Here is a 20,336-nt window from a genome sequence, read left to right as displayed (position 1 = left end):
TTACAGTCCCTTTTGTAGTGCTGTTCCTTTCCGCATTTCCAGCAAACCACCTTTACAGGTTTTCCTGGAGATTTAGGTCTCCCTCTAGATTTAGATCTCCCACTCAATGACTTATTTTTGTTTCTCTTCTGGGACTGTCCTTGTATAGACAAGGCATCACCATTATGGCTCTCCATATTTTTCTGTCTCATCTCCTCTGTTAGCAAGGATGAGACTATTTCATCAAACTAAAGGCAGTTACATTGCTACCTATTGCAATAACTAGACTATCCCGCGAATTTGGTAGAGAAAACAACAAACTGATGCACTTATCTTCATCTGAAATTTTAATATCAATAGATAATAACTGACTTACCACAGTATTACATGCGTTCAGATGCTCTATCACCTTGTCTCCATATTTCATCCTCAGGTTATACATCTTTTTCCACATGAACAGTTTATTCACTAGAGACTTAGATTGATACAAAGTCCCTAACTTGTCCCATAAAGCCTTTGTCGTAGCTTCCCTTGATACATTCAGAAATACTGAATCTGAGACACACAATCGTATTGTGCTCTTTGCCTTCCGATCCAACTTCTTCCATTCTTCATCAGACAATCCCGTTGGTTTAGTACCCGGATCTACCACGATCCAATGATCTTTATTTGCCAACAGAGCCTCCATCTTGAGTTTCCACAACTCAAAAATATGACCATTAAATTTATTGATCTCTATATTCCACTGGTCACCATCTTCTTTCACCACGATAATCGATCCCACAAATCTCCCACTGAATATGGTCTACCATAGGCCTAAGTGAAACCCCTCAGCAACAAAGGCATCCCCTTGAAGCCAAAACAACTCTGATACCAAATGTAGGTTTTAACTCTGTACAGAAATTACCTGCATATGAATTCTAAAACATAGAAAATAAACAATGCGAGAGCATAACACATAAAACATATATACACAGAGATTTTCCCTTGGATACCAAAATCGGGACTACCAGCTTGATTATTCATTGTATTCCTTTCAATGTTACAATACATATTTATACATGCAGAAGAATCCAATACTATGGACCAAAAACCATCGCATCCAAAACCATGGACCAAAAATCATCGCGTCCAAAACCATGTGCGAAAACCATGCACAAAACCATAGGTAGGTCTGCCCAACCTAATATAGGGTCCAAAAGAAAAATTCTCGGGGCGCTACCCCGGACCCCGTAGAGGGGGGCTACCCACCCCCCTCAAACCCCCTAGACAAGGGGGGTTGCCACTCCCCCTATGACCCCCCCACCACGTAATCAGCGCAAGGAAGGGGGGGCTCTACCTCCCCTCTAAGCCCCCGGTTAAGTACGTAGGCTAGTCATGGGAAGAATATAACACAATCCAACATAGGGAAGAAGTTTCTTTTAGTTTCATTTATCATGCTTTGGATTTGATCGATGCTTGTTTGTTCAGAATTGTGAAAATTTTCATTAAAGTGCTTTATGTGAAATATTCATTTTTCATTTTATGTAAAGAAGAACATCATTCTAGTTTACTTAAGTGAAAATATTGCATTAGTAGTGTCATTCAGAAGCTAGGATTGTATCATCATAAGAATTGGAAATGAAATGAAACCTCTTTTGTTTTTAAGGGAAGATTCAATGCATTTAGGAGATTTATTAGAGAAGGAATTCATTCTTTGATTGTTGCATTGATTTTGTGTTCCCTATTTCTCAATTAGTGTTAACTTTCATTGAAGACAAAGATCTCTTTTCTCATATAGCTGCATGTAGGAGTTTTGTCAGATGACAGTGGTAGGGCCTTGAAATTGAAACCTAATTCAACATAGACCGTTAAAATTTATTGAATTAACCTAAGGAGCATTGAAACTTAACACTCACATTTAATGGTCAACACTAGAGACGTGTTCCGACATCTTTAAACCTAGCAGTTGTCGTTCTCTTTAGCATTAGACAACTCTAGTACGAACTTGTGCTCCCCATACCATCGTGTATATAAAGGAAGACCCCACTAGGCTGAAATCCTTTATCCATAGGAAGCTGAGTCTGCCACCTTGTAAACGTGATACACCAAACACAACATTTGGGGAGATTGCCTAGCTGTACTTCTCGTTTCACTAGGAGGTATTCTGTAGTTGATGGTTACCTGGTAATCCTTTTCGTCTAGATTATCCTGTGTAGTCATTTTGGTCTTTTTGACTCATTAAATTTAAAATATAATTGAGCACTTTTCCTTTCGAGCTCGTTAACTCCGAAAGGGACTAGAGTCATCTTTTGTCCTTTTCTCGACTCTTAAAACATGAAAAGGCAAAGTTTTGTTTCAGTGTTTTAAAATTAACTTACCACAAAATATTCCTGGTAAAAGTTATCTTCCTTCGTAATTCTTTAGGTTCAATTTCAATGGCAACATTTCCAGAGTCCATTAATTAAGGATTCCCATCGGATGGAAATCCTGGTCCTTTTCCTTATTTTAGAAACATTGGTGCTCCTTATATGGCAATGTTCTCCCTTCCTAGGTTAACCATTGGTTTACATGTCTGGTTGTTTTCGACCTCGGTGGTCCTAAGCATCCCGACTCATGTCCAAATGTCTCCTTCATTTGAATCATGTCATGATGATTTTAAGGTTGACCTCTCACCTTATTCCCTTGTTTCTTCATCTTCCTCTTCTACTTCGCCTGGTGAAAGTTTGAAATAAAGTAACCAGGAGGCTAATAAGAAGAAGAAGAAGAAGAAGAAGATAGTTAAGCAAGAGGCCAACCATACAATTGTTACTCCAAATGCACCTCCTATAGACAAAACTTCTGATCTTCTATGGAAGGTCAGATTCCCTTGCAAGCTATTTAAGGGTGACCATCTCCTTCAAGACTGTTCTGTAATTCCCAGACTCTTAGAGGTATGGTCTCAACATCTGGATCAACCATCCCCATCGACCTCTACAGATCATGTTGATGCTACACCCTCAGTTGGTGATGGTAAGAAGAAAGGGAAGATTAGATTCCCCTATAGGTGATGTGAAGGAGAGCATCTTCTTCACCTTTGTCCTCTTATGGATAAAGCTTCCAAATTTTTGGAAAACCTTGCAGCTCCTCAACCCCAACTTCCTATTGGATATTAGAGGCTTTCTTCTAACCCTCTCCTAGATGGTAAAGAGATTGACCTGGATTCATCTCTTGCCTCTCCTACTCTTCCTGAGTGAGACTCTCTTATGTTTGTTCCCGTCCACCATTAGTTGAAAAGAGTGTCGACTTGGTTCTGCCACTAGTTGCTCACTCTGTTTTGTAAAAGAGGAGTGATCATACTACTCATGTTCTTCTCATCTCCTCAGATCCTCATGAATCGAAGAGTGACCATCCAGTCCTGGTTGTTGAGGAGAGTCTTTCTTCTATTCCTATAGGACATGGGGGAAATCATATGATACCCCCACCAAGTAGTTTTGTTGTTTCTTTCGGTTGGAGTCAATTGACTGCATTTCTCCTTCCATATTATGTGTCTTTACCGATCATAGTACAAGCCTATAATATGGTAGTACATGGCACTATATTAGATAAAGGAACATCTGTTAGCATCATGTCTTCTACTACTTGGAAAGCTTTGGGTTCCCCACTGCTTGTGCCTGTCACCCAGAATCTGTTGGCTTTCAACAGAGGAACCAATCAACCCTTAGGGATCCTTCCAAAGTTCCCTATTACTTTGGGAGGAAACATTATCTATATAGACATGATGGCAATCTAGGGTCCCTTATATTTCAATCTTCTCCTTGGATGCGACTATGTTTATGTCATGGGAGCTCTTGTTTCTTCGCTTTTCTATCTGGTTTGTTTTTCACATGAAGGGAGAATAATGACCATTGATCAATTGTCATTCGTTGGTCACCAGGCACCTCCTTTGAAACCATCATCCCCTATCAGCTCTTGTTTGCAAGCACTACCTTCCTTGCCACAGGTTAATTATGTGGCTACCTGTTCTGTCTTCGCATCTGTTGATGATCACACAGATGGTATTGTACATTATGTTCTGGGGGCATTGGAACTCGATCTGTCTTTGGTACCAAATGACATGTATTCCTCCCAGAGTGTGGTTCTTCCATCTAGTGAAGACCTCTTGGGAGCCATGTTCTCATATGGTTCATGAACAAATGTTGGAGCATGGTTCCTAGTTCTTTTACCGTTTCAACCTCATTAAAAAATGAAACAAATCCCTTTTCCAAATTGAGTCTTTGATTAAGATCTCGTAAATTCCCAGTTGTGTTTTTCCAAGTTCTTGAAAGTGAACCTTCATTCCATCCACCTAGTTGACTGAAATGAAAGATTAGGGGGCATGTACCTCAATTGAGTCATTATGTTGGGGACATGCAAACTTATAGCAAGTGTAGTTTTTCATCTCAAGCTTGTTTAAACATGAAACCGAATCCAAGAAGAGTTCCCCATGGTTCAAGCTTGTGTAAAAATGAACCCATGCCCGGTTTACATCTCGTGATTGTCATTTTTATTAGCTAATTTATGCTAGATGAGCCTTGGTTGTTTCGTTCCATCACCACCATCGCATTGGCCGATCATATGCTTTCACTTGGTTGTTTTTCCTTTCCTGAGGTGTTATAGACATTTTTGTGCCTTACAGCTCTAAGCATGAAATGTCCATAAACCAAGGGATCCAAAGTCCCTAAAAGTGTCGTTCCTGCCCCTAAAGGAACAAGGTAAAAAAATTACAGCTTCTCCCAGAAGTTCTCCACCAGAAACTGCTCAAAACCAGTCAAATCAGGATCATTTCAGCTGCTCCACTAGCTACCTGCATTGCATAGCACCCAAGTACACTAGCTAGGTGCATTGCAACGCACCTAAATGCACTACCAGGGTGCGCTGAGCGGGAAATGACAAATGGCATTGCCATTCCGCGAGGTGGACAGACAATGGAAGCTTCCAGAATCTTCCCCAATGACACTTGCCTCACTGAGTTCGACCAGGGGTGAGTAAGAGGCTCTCAGTCTCCAAGTGGAAGCAAGAACTGACAGAGAGAAGCCACAAGTCAAATGACAAGCTGACTCATCTTCTTTGCATACATCTATATATGGATCCCTCATCCCAGAGATCCAGAGGCTGGAATTTTGTACTTTGCAGAGAATTGCTGTTGGTTTTTGGATTGAGATTAGAGTATTGGGTGATTTATGCTTTGTTGGAGGTGAAGAAGGGATTCCTTTGCTGGGAGGTTGATGCTGGATCGGGACTCACTTGGTTGTATCTCCTCCTGGATCTTCTTGTTATATCAATAAAACTATTTGAGTTTCTCCTACATGCTTGTGTATCATTGATGTGTGTTGCATTAGTATGTTTAGCTTAAATCTGATCCTAAGCTATTTGTGAATATAAATCTATGTCTTTGTGTAGTTTCCCTCTTTTGTGATCTTGCAGGAACTTGGTGAAGCTGGGTAAGTGAGGAAGCAGGTAGCTGGAAGCTGTCAAAGAGGAGAGAGATTGGATCAAAGGACTAGCGCAAGACACAGGTTGGTTCATCCTATCCCTCTTCGTTTACAGTTCATAAAGAAGAATACACAAGTAGTTTTCTCTATTTGTTGCTAAGGCACTGTCACACCTTAGGTGGATAGGGTCGTTCTGAATAGACACTTTTCCCCACAACAAAATGGTGACTCCACTGGGGAGGATTGTCTAGTTAGTTTATTTGTGTTTCTCTTGTTGTTTGTTTCATAAACACAGAAGTAGCAATCGAACTGCATTTGCCATTATCAAATGCAAAGTAGACACCTGCTGCTTCGATCCACTCACTGGATCTGTTTATGATTTGAACAGTGGATTCACAAATGATCTGATTACCCTTTGTGATAGCTCTTAGTCCTCCTTTAAATCATCCCTCTGATTGTACCTTACTGATTGCTTTTACTCGGCCAAAAACCATAGATTAAACTGCAAACCGTGACCCAGAACCCGGATAGAAGTCTCGTTTCTGCCCCAGCGCAGGCTCTGTGAAGAGGTTTTGCATTTCAACGCAGGTCCCGAGAGGGCTACCTGCGCTGCAATTCAGTTTCTCTGTGCAACAGGTGCGCTGATTAGCCTTGCCCTGTGCAGCTGAGGTTCTTTGCTTCATTTTGTCCAGTTTTGCCTCTGATTTTTGCAGCCTGTGATCAGTGTGTGTACCTGTCTGAAAACTCCTTTTCTTTGCCTTAATTCCACCTCCTTTGTACAAAAAGGCTGTAGATGTTCTTTGTGTGTTTGTTACATCATTTACAGTTTTCCATTGAAAGAGTAGAATAGTCATACTGTCATCCTTGGATTTAGATCTGTCGTAAGTGTCGATTTTGATCTTAGGAGAAAGTTTGTTTACTGTTGACAGTTGATTATACTTTTACTTTTACCTTTGGTTTGAATTTGTCTCTTTCCAGTGTCGAAACGAGTGTTTATTTCAAAATCATAAAGTTTCGTAATCTTCTCTACCTTTTTAGGCATCAATATTAAGAAAGTGAAAACAAATACATGCACATGTGCATTTGCATATTGATAGTTTGTATGGCTTGATTTAGGAAAAGTGCATTTACAGTGTGCTCTTTGCTCTTTGAGAAAAGATTGTGTCTTTCTTTTCCCCTTGTAGCTAGGATTTTCATTGCTGAAAAGAGATAAAAGCTTGCTTATCATCTTTAGATTGCATTTTAGGAATTACATCTACATCTCGTGGTGATCCCAAAAGGCAAACTTCTAAGAAAGATCAACTTAAAATAAATTGAATGAATCTAACAACGCTTTGGAACTTAACGCACAACATAGAGGTCTAGGCTAGAGACGTGTTCCGGTGTCGTAAAACCTGGTAACTGTTGTCCTCACTGATGGTTGGGTGATTCCTCCACTGTGAGACGATAAGTGCCAGTACGGACTTGTGCTCCCACGTACCGTCGAGTATATATTGGGAGACCCCTATAGGCTTAAAACCTTTTATCCATAGGAAGCCGTGTCGGCCGCCCTACTGATCGCAATGCACCGAACACAGCATTCGGGAAGATTGACTGCCGTACCGTAAAACGTATTCTGCAGTTTTGTGATTGGTTTGGTACTCCCTCTACCTAGATCTCCAGAGCAGTCCCTTTCATTCCTTTTCAGACTCCTTAACGAAAAAGGTCCATCTGAGCACTTGTCACTTCAGGCTCATTAAAAATCGAAGGAGACTAGAGTCATCTTTTGTTTTTTCTCGACTCTTTAAAATTGAAAAAACAAGTTGTGTCTAAAGCGTCTAAAAATTTATTTTAAACGGAATATTCATCACCCTTTTCCTACGTTGATCTTTAGGTTGAGAAAATGGAGTCTACCAACCAAGGAATTCCCCTTGGTGGAAATCCTAGTCCCTTCTCCTCTTGGGGAGATGTTGGTGCACCCCATATGGCCACATTGTCGCTTCCAGGACTGACAATTGGCTTGCCGGTCTGGCTCTTCTCAACCAATGTCGTTCAGAACACCACTATTCTTGAACAATCCAATCAGCAGTTAGACCAGTCCAGAGTTACCCACCGACCTTCTACTTCCTCTAATTCTTCCTCTCCTCCTTCCTCTTCGCTTGATGGGGCTGGCAAAGCCAAAAGTCAAGTTCCTAAAGAGAAGAAGGAAAAGAAGAAGAAAGAGAAGAAGAAGAAGGAGCCAAAAGCGAATGGGGGCAAACGAGTGTCGTCTAACGAAAATCCACACACTGCACTGACCAGGCCTAAATCGCCATGTGTCATTTGCAAGGGAGACCACTTTCACAGAGATTGTCCTTGCATCCCCCGGATACTAAGAGACTGGTCTCCCCGTTTGCACAATACGGTGTCGTCAACCTCTGATAATCATGTTGAAAGCACACCATCAACTAGCGAAAGTGAAGCCCCAGGACAAAAAGGAAGAGCTAGATCTCCCTGTAAACTGTGCGAAGGCGATCACGCCATCCACCATTGTCCCTTCTTAGACGAAGCTAAAAGAGTTTTGGATGATCGTCCGGTTTCACCGTTACGACTTCCTCCTGGATATAAAAAACTCTTGCCGAGTCCATCGTTAGTTGAGAATCCAGCTGGCCCGCTCAAGTGGTCGGCTGAAGCATCTATCATTGAAGATAAACCAGCTGAATCCATACCAGATGAAAGTCAAAGGGTCGAGGCGGCAGTTGACCCGGTCTTGCCTTCAGAGGTTTTATCTTCGAATGATACAGTCACTGAAGAGAACAAGGATGACACCATCCAAATTCTCTTCATCAACACAGACTCCGATGAACATGGGGGCAATCTACCCATTCCTTTACCGCAGGAAGGAAGTTCGTCAGAGCCATACCCGGCCGTCTACTCGGTCCCACCTCCAAGCAACCTAGTTGTCTCCTTCGACTGGAATCAACTAGGCAGACCCCATTTACCAGCAAGCATACCATTCAGAATTATCGTTCAAATATATAGAATGGTCATGGCTGGTACCATCATAGATGAGGGGGCTTCTGTGAGTATCCTTTCCTCTACTGCTTGGAAAGCGCTTGGTTCGCCATCGCTTCTGCCTGAGATGAGAAATCTGACAGGCTTTGATAAAGGAACCAGTCGACCTTTAGGGATCCTTCCCAATGTGCCCATAACATTGAGAGGGAAGACAGTTCAAATGAACATAATGGTAGTTCAAGGACCCTTGGATTATAACCTACTCCTTGGACGAGACTATATTTATTGCATAGGAGCCATCGTCTCCTCACTCTTTAGAGTAATGTGTTTTCCGCACGAAGGAAGAGTGGTCAAGCTCGTGGACCAGCTTTCATTTCCCGGATCACGCATAGCAAATAGTCATATACCATCCCTAAATGGTCTCTTCACGCAAGAAATGTCTCAACCCCCAGTCCGTCCTCCCGATGAGCGCGAGTAATTCGGAGGGATATGACTGAAACCCAGGGGGCATGCGTCCTGGTCTGCTTTGGCAGGAAAACTTCGGGTATAGGGTAGGTTTCCGCGGGAGAATATGACTAGTCTGTACCCCGCCCATGCTGGAAGAGGGTTATTCTAGAATAAGATTCTCTTGTCAAAGTTATGTGAGTGGCGCGCGTCTCTGCTCACCTTTGTTTATTTCGGTAGACATCGCCGAGGAAGTGTTTTATTTGTAACGCGAATGAGACAATCTTTGGTAACCTGTAAAAGGTAGGCCTTTCCTGATAGAACAAATGTTTTGTCTGCAAATTGAAGGGTAACCTTGAAACCATATTTTATACCTGGGGGCATGCAAACCTTTTGGAGTGCAAGCAAAGAGTGGTTATTTATCTATTTTTTGGATTAGTCGTTTCCTAACTTGCATAAAGGAAGGATGTGGGGAAAAAATCTAAATGTTGCCGTTTTATATGAGACTTTCTTATCATATGACTGGATTAATCGAGCAGTTTTAGCACATAGTTCAAGCTCGTTAAAAAATAAACATAAGACCGAGCAAGTGTTTCAATCTGCATTTAAGCTCGTTAAAAAATGAACTATCCTCCGGTAAATAACCACCGTGAATGTAGCATTATCAGCCATTAAAACCTTGGTCGTGTTTGCACCGTCACCTCCACTTTTCCATTGGCCGATCATTCACCTCCATTTGATTGTTTACCCATTTTGAGGAACAGCTGCGAAGAGTGATTTCACTAGCCATCCTTGTGACACTGCCGTGATTGGAAAATTCCAACCCTTACCTGGAATTAGCTGCTACCCATTTTATCACTCGTTCCTCAAAAGACGAGTCTTCTTTAAGCTCTTTTCATCTGACTCGTAAAATATGAAAAGATTGCCGAGTTTTGGCCTTCCAGCTCGTTAAAGCGACCGGAAGTGCTATCCCTCCTCTAGATTTTAATCTTTTTGGACCTGAGGGATTATTGCACAAAAAGATCGAGCGCTTGTTTTGTTCGGCTCGTTAAAACTATCGAAAATTCATCCCTTCTGTATTGTTTTATACTTTTTCGGGCTTAAGGGATTAGATGACGAAAAAGGAATTCCGGAGTTAACTTTATGTACCTTTTTAGACTCTCTAAAAATGAAAAGGACCGAGTTATCTTTGTCGTTAAACTCGTTAAAAACATTAATAGCGACAAACTTGTCTTTAGACGAGAACGAGTTTCACTATCGCTAGGCTCGTTAAAACATAGCGATGGGTTTGCCCGAAGGGCAAATTATAGAACAAGCATATGTTATCCTCCTCAAGCTTGACAAAAATAAAGAGGTACTGGTCAGTAATGACTGGGGAAAAATGGGGAAGAAACTCAAAGAATCTTTATTGGTAGCAAGTCGCTCTTGAACATGACACTTCCACTCCGTGCCTAAGTCGGGTTGGGTTGTTTCATTCACCGGTCACATCACCATGGTCACGCCATACCATCCACATTTGGGGTAAATGCTACCAATCCATCACATAAGTGTCGCCGACATGTTCAAGAGAAGTCATTCAGAGAAGTCACCTGTGTCCCATCCACTACCATACATTACACTTCATTCTTTCATGACCGCCATCCTGAACCATATATCATCAGATCGTTTTCACCTCCATCAAAATCATTTGCTCCGTTCCGTGTCATTGATGTGGGATTCATCAAGGCCCTCCTTTGACGGATCGCTTCTTGTCGACATCAGCTCATTATCCAAGAAGTTGATCTAGGAACACCCCATTCAATACTTTGAAGCTTGCATGCCTCAGTGGCAAGTTTCTCACTTCCGGCGACAGGTATACATCAATGACCTTCGACCGAAAGATTTTGTGTGGTGTTCGACGCCAAGTCCTTTATTCACACCACGTGAACTGTACTACAGTACCTTGAGGGTCATCATCATTATCGGTGATTCCTCTCGCGCTTGTTAACAGTTTACATCATCGACTGGTAATCAAGCGATGTCTTTCCATGTTCTACTTCAAAACATTTCTCACATGGATCGACTTGTACTTCGAGTGAAGATCGGACGAGATTGAAGACCCCGGATCTAGTTTCATCCATCCGGGCTGCGATATATATTCAGGAAAAATAAAGACATTGACATGTACAGCATTGCAGCACAGATAATCATCCTACCAAAAGGATGATGACTTCATCAAAATCATCAGTCTACCATCAGACGATTGTCTGTCCTGTGTACATAAAAATGAATTTATAAAACTGAGCATGGGAATGCCCGCCTCAGCTAGATCATGAAAATAGTATGAAGATAATGTATTGTATTGTATCTTATTACAGGTCTCCTCCCAGCATTGAAAGAACTTCGGATCCTCCTAATAAAGCATTTCACCCGATAAACGGCCTCATACTTTAGGGGGCAACTGTTATAGACATTTTTGTGCCTTACAGCTCTAAGCATGAAATGTCCATAAACCAAGGGATCCAAAGTCCCTAAAAGTGTTGTTCCTGCCCCTAAAGGAACAAGGTCAACAAATTACAGCTTCTCCTAGAAGTTCTCCACCAGAAACTGCTCAAAACCAGTCAAATCAGGATCATTTCAGCTGCTCCACTAGCTACTTGCATTGCATAGCACCCAAGTACACTAGCTAGGTGCGTTGCAACGCACCTAAATGCACTACCAGGGTGCGCTGAGCGGGAAATGACAAATGGCAGTGCCATTCCGCGAGGTGGACAGACAATGGAAGCTTCTAGAATCTTCCCCAATGACACTTGCCTCACTGAGTTCGACCAGGGGTGAGTAAGAGGCTCTCAGTCTCCAAGTGGAAGCAAGAACTGACAGAGAGAAGCCACAAGTCAAATGACAAGCTGACTCATCTTCTTTGCATACATCTATATATGGATCCCTCATCCCAGAGATCCAGAGGCTGGAATTTTGTACTTTGCAGAGAATTGCTGTTGGTTTTTGGATTGAGATTAGAGTATTGGGTGATTTATGCTTTGTTGGAGGTGAAGAAGGGATTCCTTTGCTGGGAGGTTGATGCTGGATCGGGACTCACTTGGTTGTATCTCCTCCTGGATCTTCTTGTTATATCAATAAAACTATTTGAGTTTCTCCTACATGCTTGTGTATCATTGATGTGTGTTGCATTAGTATGTTTAGCTTAAATCTGATCCTAAGCTATTTGTGAATATAAATCTATGTCTTTGTGTAGTTTTCCTCTTCTGTGATCTTGCAGGAACTTGGTGAAGCTGGGTAAGCGAGGAAGCAGGTAGCTGGAAGCTGTCAAAGAGGAGAGAGATTGGATCAAAGGACTAGCGCAAGACACAGGTTGGTTCATCCTATCCCTCTTCGTTTACAGTTCATAAAGAAGAATACACAAGTAGTTTTCTCTGTTTGTTGCTAAGGCACTGTCACACCTTAGGTGGATAGGGTCGTTCTGAATAGACACTTTTCCCCACAACATGAGGTACTGCAACGATGAGTGGTTTTGTTATCTTGCCTCTTGACCATTACATGTTTTGAGTAGTTCCACCATTGTCGAAACCTGATGCTACCCTTTATACCACTTGTTCCTCCAGGACAAGTCACCTTTAGGCTCTTTTATGACTTGTAAAAAATGAAAAGGTCACCAAGTATTTTTCCCTTTTTGACTCGTAAAAGAAAATAAAAATGGGGGGTCTGCTTTCAAGCTCTTTTTTGACCCTTTAAACATGAAAATATTGCTGAGCTCTTGTCACTTTGAACTCGTTAAAGGCTGCAAAACGTCATTCACCCAGTATACGTTTACCCCTTTTTTAGGCTGGAATGAACTATTTATGAAAAAGGTACTCCTTCATTGAAATGGTCAAGTGGTTCTCTCGAGTATTATTTTCTACCTTTTTAGGCTCAAGAGACACAAATGTACGAAAAGGGACCATCTGGAGTTTTCTTTTCCGTGTCTTTTTCAAAATCTCTAAACATGAAAAAGATATTGATTTTCACCTTTGTCGGACTTGTTAAAATATTAAATGACATTGGATTCGTCACCATGATGAACATGAGCTTCTCCTTCCTAGGGCTCATTAAACTTACTAGCTCGGATTCATCCGAAGGATGGACTTACAGTGCAAGCATATGCTATCCCCTTCAAGATTGTGATTAAAAAATAATTGGGTTGCTTGCCAGAAATGGTGGGGGAAATTTGGAAATTCATTCAGTCGTGTCGGCAGCTCACTCTTGAACATGACACTTTTTTCTTCATGTCAGGTTGGGATATCCTCATTTTCATAATTGACCTTTCGAGGTTAGGCTACTCATTTTTTCCTTCCATTTGATCTCTGCCACGTCATCATGACCACCAATCCTATGGATCAAATAGCTATCAAATTATGGAACTATGTCACTGATATGTTCAAGAGTTGTCCTTCTACAATCACACTTAGCCCTAATACTCTGTATCATCCAAAATCATTTTTCATCCCTTTGTCTCATGTCGATGATTGTTGGGACAAGAAAAAGGTATGATTTATCTTCATAAAATGCTTCATTTATCATTCATCCTTATATGATTATCTCCATTTATAGATTAAAGTGAGGAAAATATTGGTTAAAGTTGGATGAAACTATTTGGTGATAGAATAGGAAAATCTAGTACGAAAAATGATTCTTTGCTATCTATGTATGAAGAGATGCGGATTGGGAAAAAGATGTTCAGTTGATAGAACAACACAAGGCCATAAAAGGGAAAAGCTACAGTGTCTTGGGCAGACAAGGAAGTGGGAGATTGACTCGAACAATGCTATTTTATCACATGATCATATTTTATATTGTGAAATCCTCAGGATCCCCTGATCCTGAGGATTCGCTTTTATCCAGTTTCTCTTTTATGTTATATATAGGGTTGAAAGGAAATTAGATACAGCTCAAACTTTGATAATTTGTAATTATTCTTTTTTAAAACATATACACTATTATATCAGTGAATCTGTTAGCTATTAATTGTAATTAATGAAAGAAGGTTGCGTTTGATACATCTTCGTATTCTAAGTTCTTATTAAGCAAAGGCTTCTGGTGACTCTGGGCCCAATCACAAGAAGTTCCACTACTCCTTTGTGTTATAGTTTTATATTTAATCTTTGCTATTGATTTAATGTTCAATTATTTCACTTATCATGAAGGTTTGTGATATTCATTCATACTGTTGTTCAATTAGATTCAGAGTGAAGTCGCGTGACATACTTAAGAAATTCTTTGATCAGAATGAGTGAATTTGTGTTGATAGAAGATTATTGCTCATTTGAATAGATGTTATCATAGATCTTGGAGATGAGCCTGATTAACTTCTACAGGTTTCAATATAGATCGTTTGTTAATTAGGAATCCTTTATCACTATTTGTTGTTCAATTAACGATTGTTGTTCACTTACTATTGCTATTCAATTGGGAAATGAAAGTTGATTTGGGTTGTTATAGATTAACAATTTTGTTCAATAGCTATAGTTCTTTTACTTGATTGAGTACGATTAGCCTTGAGTTATTTGAAAAAGTCAAAGTGTAATTCTTATTTGCATTCAGTTTCAATTGATTTTGGAACAAGTTGCATAGCATTACAGAGTGTGTTGAGATTATTTCTTTCATAGATAGTTCTTTTCATAATTGTGTGAAATGAATTGAAGAATTAGTCATTATTGATTTCAATGATTCATCATTAGGTAACCTCTAGACTCACTACATATACTGTGTTGGCACTCCTGAGATAAAAATACTTACCTCAGGTTGATAACTAATGTAGGGATTATGATTGCCTGTAAAAAGACATCTTAGTGAGCCAACATTTTGGCTCTGTTACCAGGGAGAGTGTTTCAAGTGATTGTTTTTATTTCTTTGCTGTAGAAGAATTGGGTTTTAAAAACGGAACGTAAGAACCTGCGTACCTAGCAAGTAAAGTGCTTGTTTACCTGCCCGCTTTACAGAAAAACTTTAGAGGTTAAATAAGAATTTTTTTTTATGAATGAATAGAAATAAAAAGACAGAAAAAGAGTAGAATATTCCACCAAAACCCACAAAACCCAAAGGATCTATGAACCTTGGGAGAACAACTTTTATAGAAGAAATCGTAAGAAGAGTAGAGTATCAAGCATTAGTAGGATTCCAGGCTATACCTGGAAAAAGTTCTACTGTTGTCCCTCAAGAAACAGGATCACCATCTGTAGCTCATGCTGAGATTCAAAGCCAAGTAGGAGGATCGGAATAGAGCTTTCAAGCTAAAAAATGTTTACACTGTGATCCTCTACAAGAAGGAAAATCCTTAAGAGAAGGAAAAGGAGAAACTAGTGGGGATGCTAAAGTAGAACCACAACTATTTGAACAAGGATCTCTTGAGATTCTAGACCTAGGAAGTGCTATAAAGCGAGCTCGGGTTGCTAACTCCCTGTTTACTCCAGAAGCACCCCTTGAAATCCCCGAGGATTATTGGCACATCTTTGATCAAATGGAAGATGAGCTACCCCAAGATCAAACCTTGACATTAGAGTACCCCATAGTCAACCAGGTGGCCAATGCCATATGAAGGCTATTCCTCTGTAGAGCATCCCAATCTTCCATGGGATGATCAAAGAGGATCCTCATGCTTTCTTGTTTGAGTTTGATGTCCTTGATAGAGGGTATGACTATACCACCGACCCCCAATCGCTGAAACTATTCCCTTCCACTCTAAATGGGTCAGCTCTAGGATGGTTTATGGGTCTAGGTGGGCGAACCATCAATTCTTGGGATGAAATGAAAACCTCCTTCCTTAAAAGATACCAAAACTTTTGCAAAAATAGGGAATTGAAAGATGGGATTTTTAAGATGACTGCAAAAGATAATGAAACACTAGAAGAATATGTAGAACGATTTAATTATAATTTGCAGAGGTCTCCACACATTGCCCTACCAAAAGAAGTCCTAAGAGCTATCTTGATTAAAGGAATGAAAGAGGAATGCATAGAAGCTCTAAACTTAATGGGAAAAGGAGATATTTCTCAGGAATATTATGATAAAATTATTCGTTTGTGTATCAGGTATTCGCAGGGAAGCACAGGCATAGGAGTAGCTAGCCGAGATCCCATGAGCAGAGGAAGAAAACCACATTGTGGAGGCGTAACATGGATGGAGATTGGTAACATCCTGGAAGATTTTAAGAAGGACATCTTAGGCACTCTTACAACATAGCTAGATGTCCTATAGGGTAAACAAAAACAGGTTTTAACAGAACAAAATTTGGTTGTCTTCTGCCCACATTGTTGAAAGAAGCACAACCAATGAGAATTCCTGTTAGAAATGGTTCAGATGTGAACCATCTATACTAAAGATCATGACACTAAACAATGTCCATCATTACCCGGGCTGAGAGTAGTATTCAAAGAAGCAGAGGAAGAAATAGAACCGGTATATCTGATGAACCAGCATCGACAATGGCAAGCTAAACCTACAAGTATGTCACAAGACGCACCCCAATTCTTTCCTTCCTCACAGTTTAATCAACAACAGAACCTTGGGGTAGCCTAGAAAGGCCAATCACCCTACCCAAATTGGTAGAGCCTGCCATTCCTATGACATCCTGGCCAGCACAATATTTTCCAGGAAATGGCTAGCAGAGTTCTCCTTTTACTCCTGTTTGGCAAGGCAATCCCTATCAATCCCAGTGGCTTGCTTCCACCTCTCAAAATCTGAATTGGTCTACAAATTGGCAACAACCTTGGGGATATCTAATGTACCTATGGGGACGGGCCCTTAGCCTCAACCCACACTGTCAGCTCCTTATACACTACAACATAATTCTCAACCTCTTCTGCGGCCACCGTTACCAGCTCATCTGAACTCGAATCCTAATAACAGACCAGTCCAGTTGGTATAGATTATTGAAAACCCAGAGTATGAGATTGAGCAGAAAGAATGTAATGAGCTCAGATTGGGGTCAAGGCAGGTCATCACCCCTGAGGAAAGAAGGGACCAACCTTCAATTGAAAATGTAACACAATCTGTACATATTCCATCACCTGTACATATTCCACCACTTATAAGTAATACTGAACCAAGGTAAGGGAAGAAACAGATCAACATGATGACTCTGAAAAACTTATAGTCACTTCTCCCCCATTCCCCGAAATACTAACGATACCTAAACTGATCACCTACCCTGATTTCAATCTTGTTGGGGAACTAAAGAATTTGTGTATTAAGATCCCTCTCCTCCAAGCCATTCAAGACATTCCTATCTATGCCAAAACAATCAAAGAATTGTGTGTAAGGAAGCTTGTGAGGAAGGTAAAAACCTCACCCACTATCCATGTTGTAGGAACCTTATCCGATTTACTCTTGGGAGAGGAAACTCCAATAAAGTACGAAGATCCTGGAAACCCCATAGTAATAGTCCAGATATATGGTTGCTCTCTTCCAAATACACTAGTTGACCTGGGAGCCGCCATTAACATATTAACAACAAAAACTTGTCAAGCACTTGGTATTACAGCCTTAGAACCAACCACCACTTTATTAGAACTTGCTGACCGATCGGTGGTAAGACCAGAAGGGACTTTACAAGATATCACAGTTTCTATTGACTCATGGGAATATCTAGTAGATTTCTTGGTTATAAACCCAAGGAGTAGGTTGGACGGACATCCTTTAATTCTGGGTTGACCTTGGCTGGCAACAACTGATGCATATATTGGCTACCGAGAAGGAAGCATGACTATTACAAAGCAGGATGCTATAAAAAATCTAGTGTTATATCCTCCTGCTAGGCCAAGTTTTCCCATTATAAAAATGTGTAAGCAGCCACCAACGTACCTAGAAGAGAGCATCCGTTCACCACTCACAATAGCGAAGGCATTGGAATTTAAAGATCAGACTAAAGATGACGTTATCAACAATTTTATAAATCAGCTAGCTAATGTGAGTAATGTACAGTATCAGATGTTGAAAGAAATCTTTGATAACGAAACCATGAAGATCCCTTAAAGGATACAGATGACCAACATATTCAGACGACTGTTGTTCATAACAGTGAACCGGTTGAGATCAAGCCAGGAAAATTTCTAAATATCAATGCTGATCTGAATAGCGAACAACAGCAAAATCTTATCCAGGTATTACAGAAAAATAAAGGGGCTTTTGCTTGGGATTATCCTAATATGAAAGGGATAGACCCACAGCTATGTACACACCACATTTATATAGAGAAGGATGCTTGACCCATCTGATAGCCTCAATGGAGGTTGAGCCCACATCTCAAGGATATCATGAAAGAGGAATTGCAGAAGCTACTAGATGTAAACTTTATTTATCCTATCTTGGACAATAAATGGGTCTCTCCATTGGTGGTCATCCCTAAGAAAAATGGGAAGTGGCATATTTGTGTAGACTATCGAGAGCTAAACAAGGAAACATAGAAAGATCACTTCCCCCTCCCATTCATTGATCAGGTCCTTGATACGTTGGCAGGGAAGCAGTTCTTCTTCTTTTTAGATGGCTTCAGTGGTTACTATCAAATTTAGATTTCCCCTGAAGACCAGGATAAAACAACCTTCACCTGTCCCTGGGGCACATTCACATATAGGGTATTTCCATTTGGCTTGTGCAACGTCCCTGCCACATTTCAAAGAGCTATACTAAGCATCTTTTCCAATATAATAAATGAAGGGCTGGAGGTATATATGGATGAATTTACTCCATATGGGGATGATTTTGATTAAGCATTGCAAATGCTAGAAAAGGTCTTAGAATGATGCATTTCTACTAGGTTATGTTTAAGCAATGTCAAGTGTCACATTATGATGACCAAGGGCATGATCCTAGGACATTACATCTCTGCAGTAGGAATACAGGTAGATCCAAAAAAAGTACAGGTAACCCTTTTACTGCCTCCCCTTGCACCCAAACATAGGTACATAGTTTCCTGGGATATGCAAGTTATTATCGTAGGTTTATCAAGAATTTTTCACAAATTGTAGCACCTTTCTACACTCTAACTGGACATGTTGATTTCAGTTGGTCTAACAAGTGTGACATAGCTTTTGTAGGTTTAAAGAAACTAGTCCCAACAACACTAGAATTACGTGGACCAAACTGGGAGCTGCCTTTCCAATCTCCACGGATGCATCAGATGTAGCTATAGGCGCTATCCTCAGCTAGGAGGAGGACAAGAAACCTTATGCTATATATTATATTAGCAAAAATATCACCCCTGCAAAACTTAATTATACAGTGATAGAAATATAATCCTTAGCTGTTATTTATGCAATAAAAAAATTTAGACAATATATAATCGGCTACCAATTCTTTGTGTACACTGATCACTCTGCCATTTAGTATCTAGCTAATAGACCAATAAAAAATGGTCAAGTAACACAATGGCTATTGCTTTTGTAGGAGTTCGACATTACTATTAAAGATCGTCCGGGGAAGGAAAATCTAGTTGCTGATTTTCTATCTCGGATCTCGAAGGTTAATGACCCATTGGCAGTAGATGACCAATCTCCGGATGAACACATGTTTTCCATGGCAGTTAAGATGTCGTGGTATGTAGATGTGGAAGATTATCTGGTAGTAGGGAAGCTACCTAAACATTTGAAGACAAGAGAAAGAAAACTGATTGTTCAGCGCAACACCCAGTTCTCTTAGATAGGTAGATATCTTTTTCATATAGAGGCTGACATGTGTATATGCAAATGTATCTGCGACGATGAAATCCATGACATCCTGAAGGCTTGCCATGACGAACCTTGTGGGGGACATTTCACAGACCGAAGGACAGGACATAAGGTATTACAAATGGGCTATTATTGGCCCACTATTTTTAAGGATGCTAAAAGATATGCCTAGGCCTACGACAGTTGCCAAAGGATGGGCCGACCTCGCCAATCTGATGAAATGTCTCTACAGCCACATCAGTCATAGAACCCTTCAAGCATTGGGAATTGGACTTCATACGTCCATTCCATCTGCCATCCAATCAGAAGGCTTACATATTGGTAGCCATAGATTATGTGACAAAATGGGTGGAAATAGTAGATTTACCAAGAGCCACAGAGGAAGCAGTGATTAACTTCCTTTTTGGGCTATTTGTGCGGTATGGATTACCACAAGAAGTGATCACAGATGGGGGAAAGAAATTCACAGGGCACAAGATTATTGCCACTCTCAAAAACCATCATATTATGCACAGGATCACTTCTCTGTATCACCCACAGGCGAACAAGCAGGTTGAAAGCACCAATAAGGTTATAGAAGTGATTTTGAACAAGCAAGTCTCAATACACTAGCAAGATTGGGCTGCTAGACTACCAGAGGCCTTGTGGGCCTATCATACGACTTGGAGGAATACTACTGGATAATCTCCACACCAACTTGTGTTCGGTAAAGAACCAATTTTTCCAATAAAATTCGAAATAAAGACTCTAAGGATGACCCAGCAAGTGGGGTTGGATTTAATAGAAGCCCAAACCAAGCATCTTCAGTAGATTA

The sequence above is a fragment of the Pinus tabuliformis genome, chromosome J (genome assembly GCF_031772625.1).
Source record: "Pinus tabuliformis cultivar Carrire ecotype Pingquan chromosome J, CPIR1, whole genome shotgun sequence".
In the NCBI taxonomy this organism is placed as follows: domain Eukaryota; kingdom Viridiplantae; phylum Streptophyta; class Pinopsida; order Pinales; family Pinaceae; genus Pinus; species Pinus tabuliformis.
Note: the sequence above shows the minus strand (reverse complement) of the source record.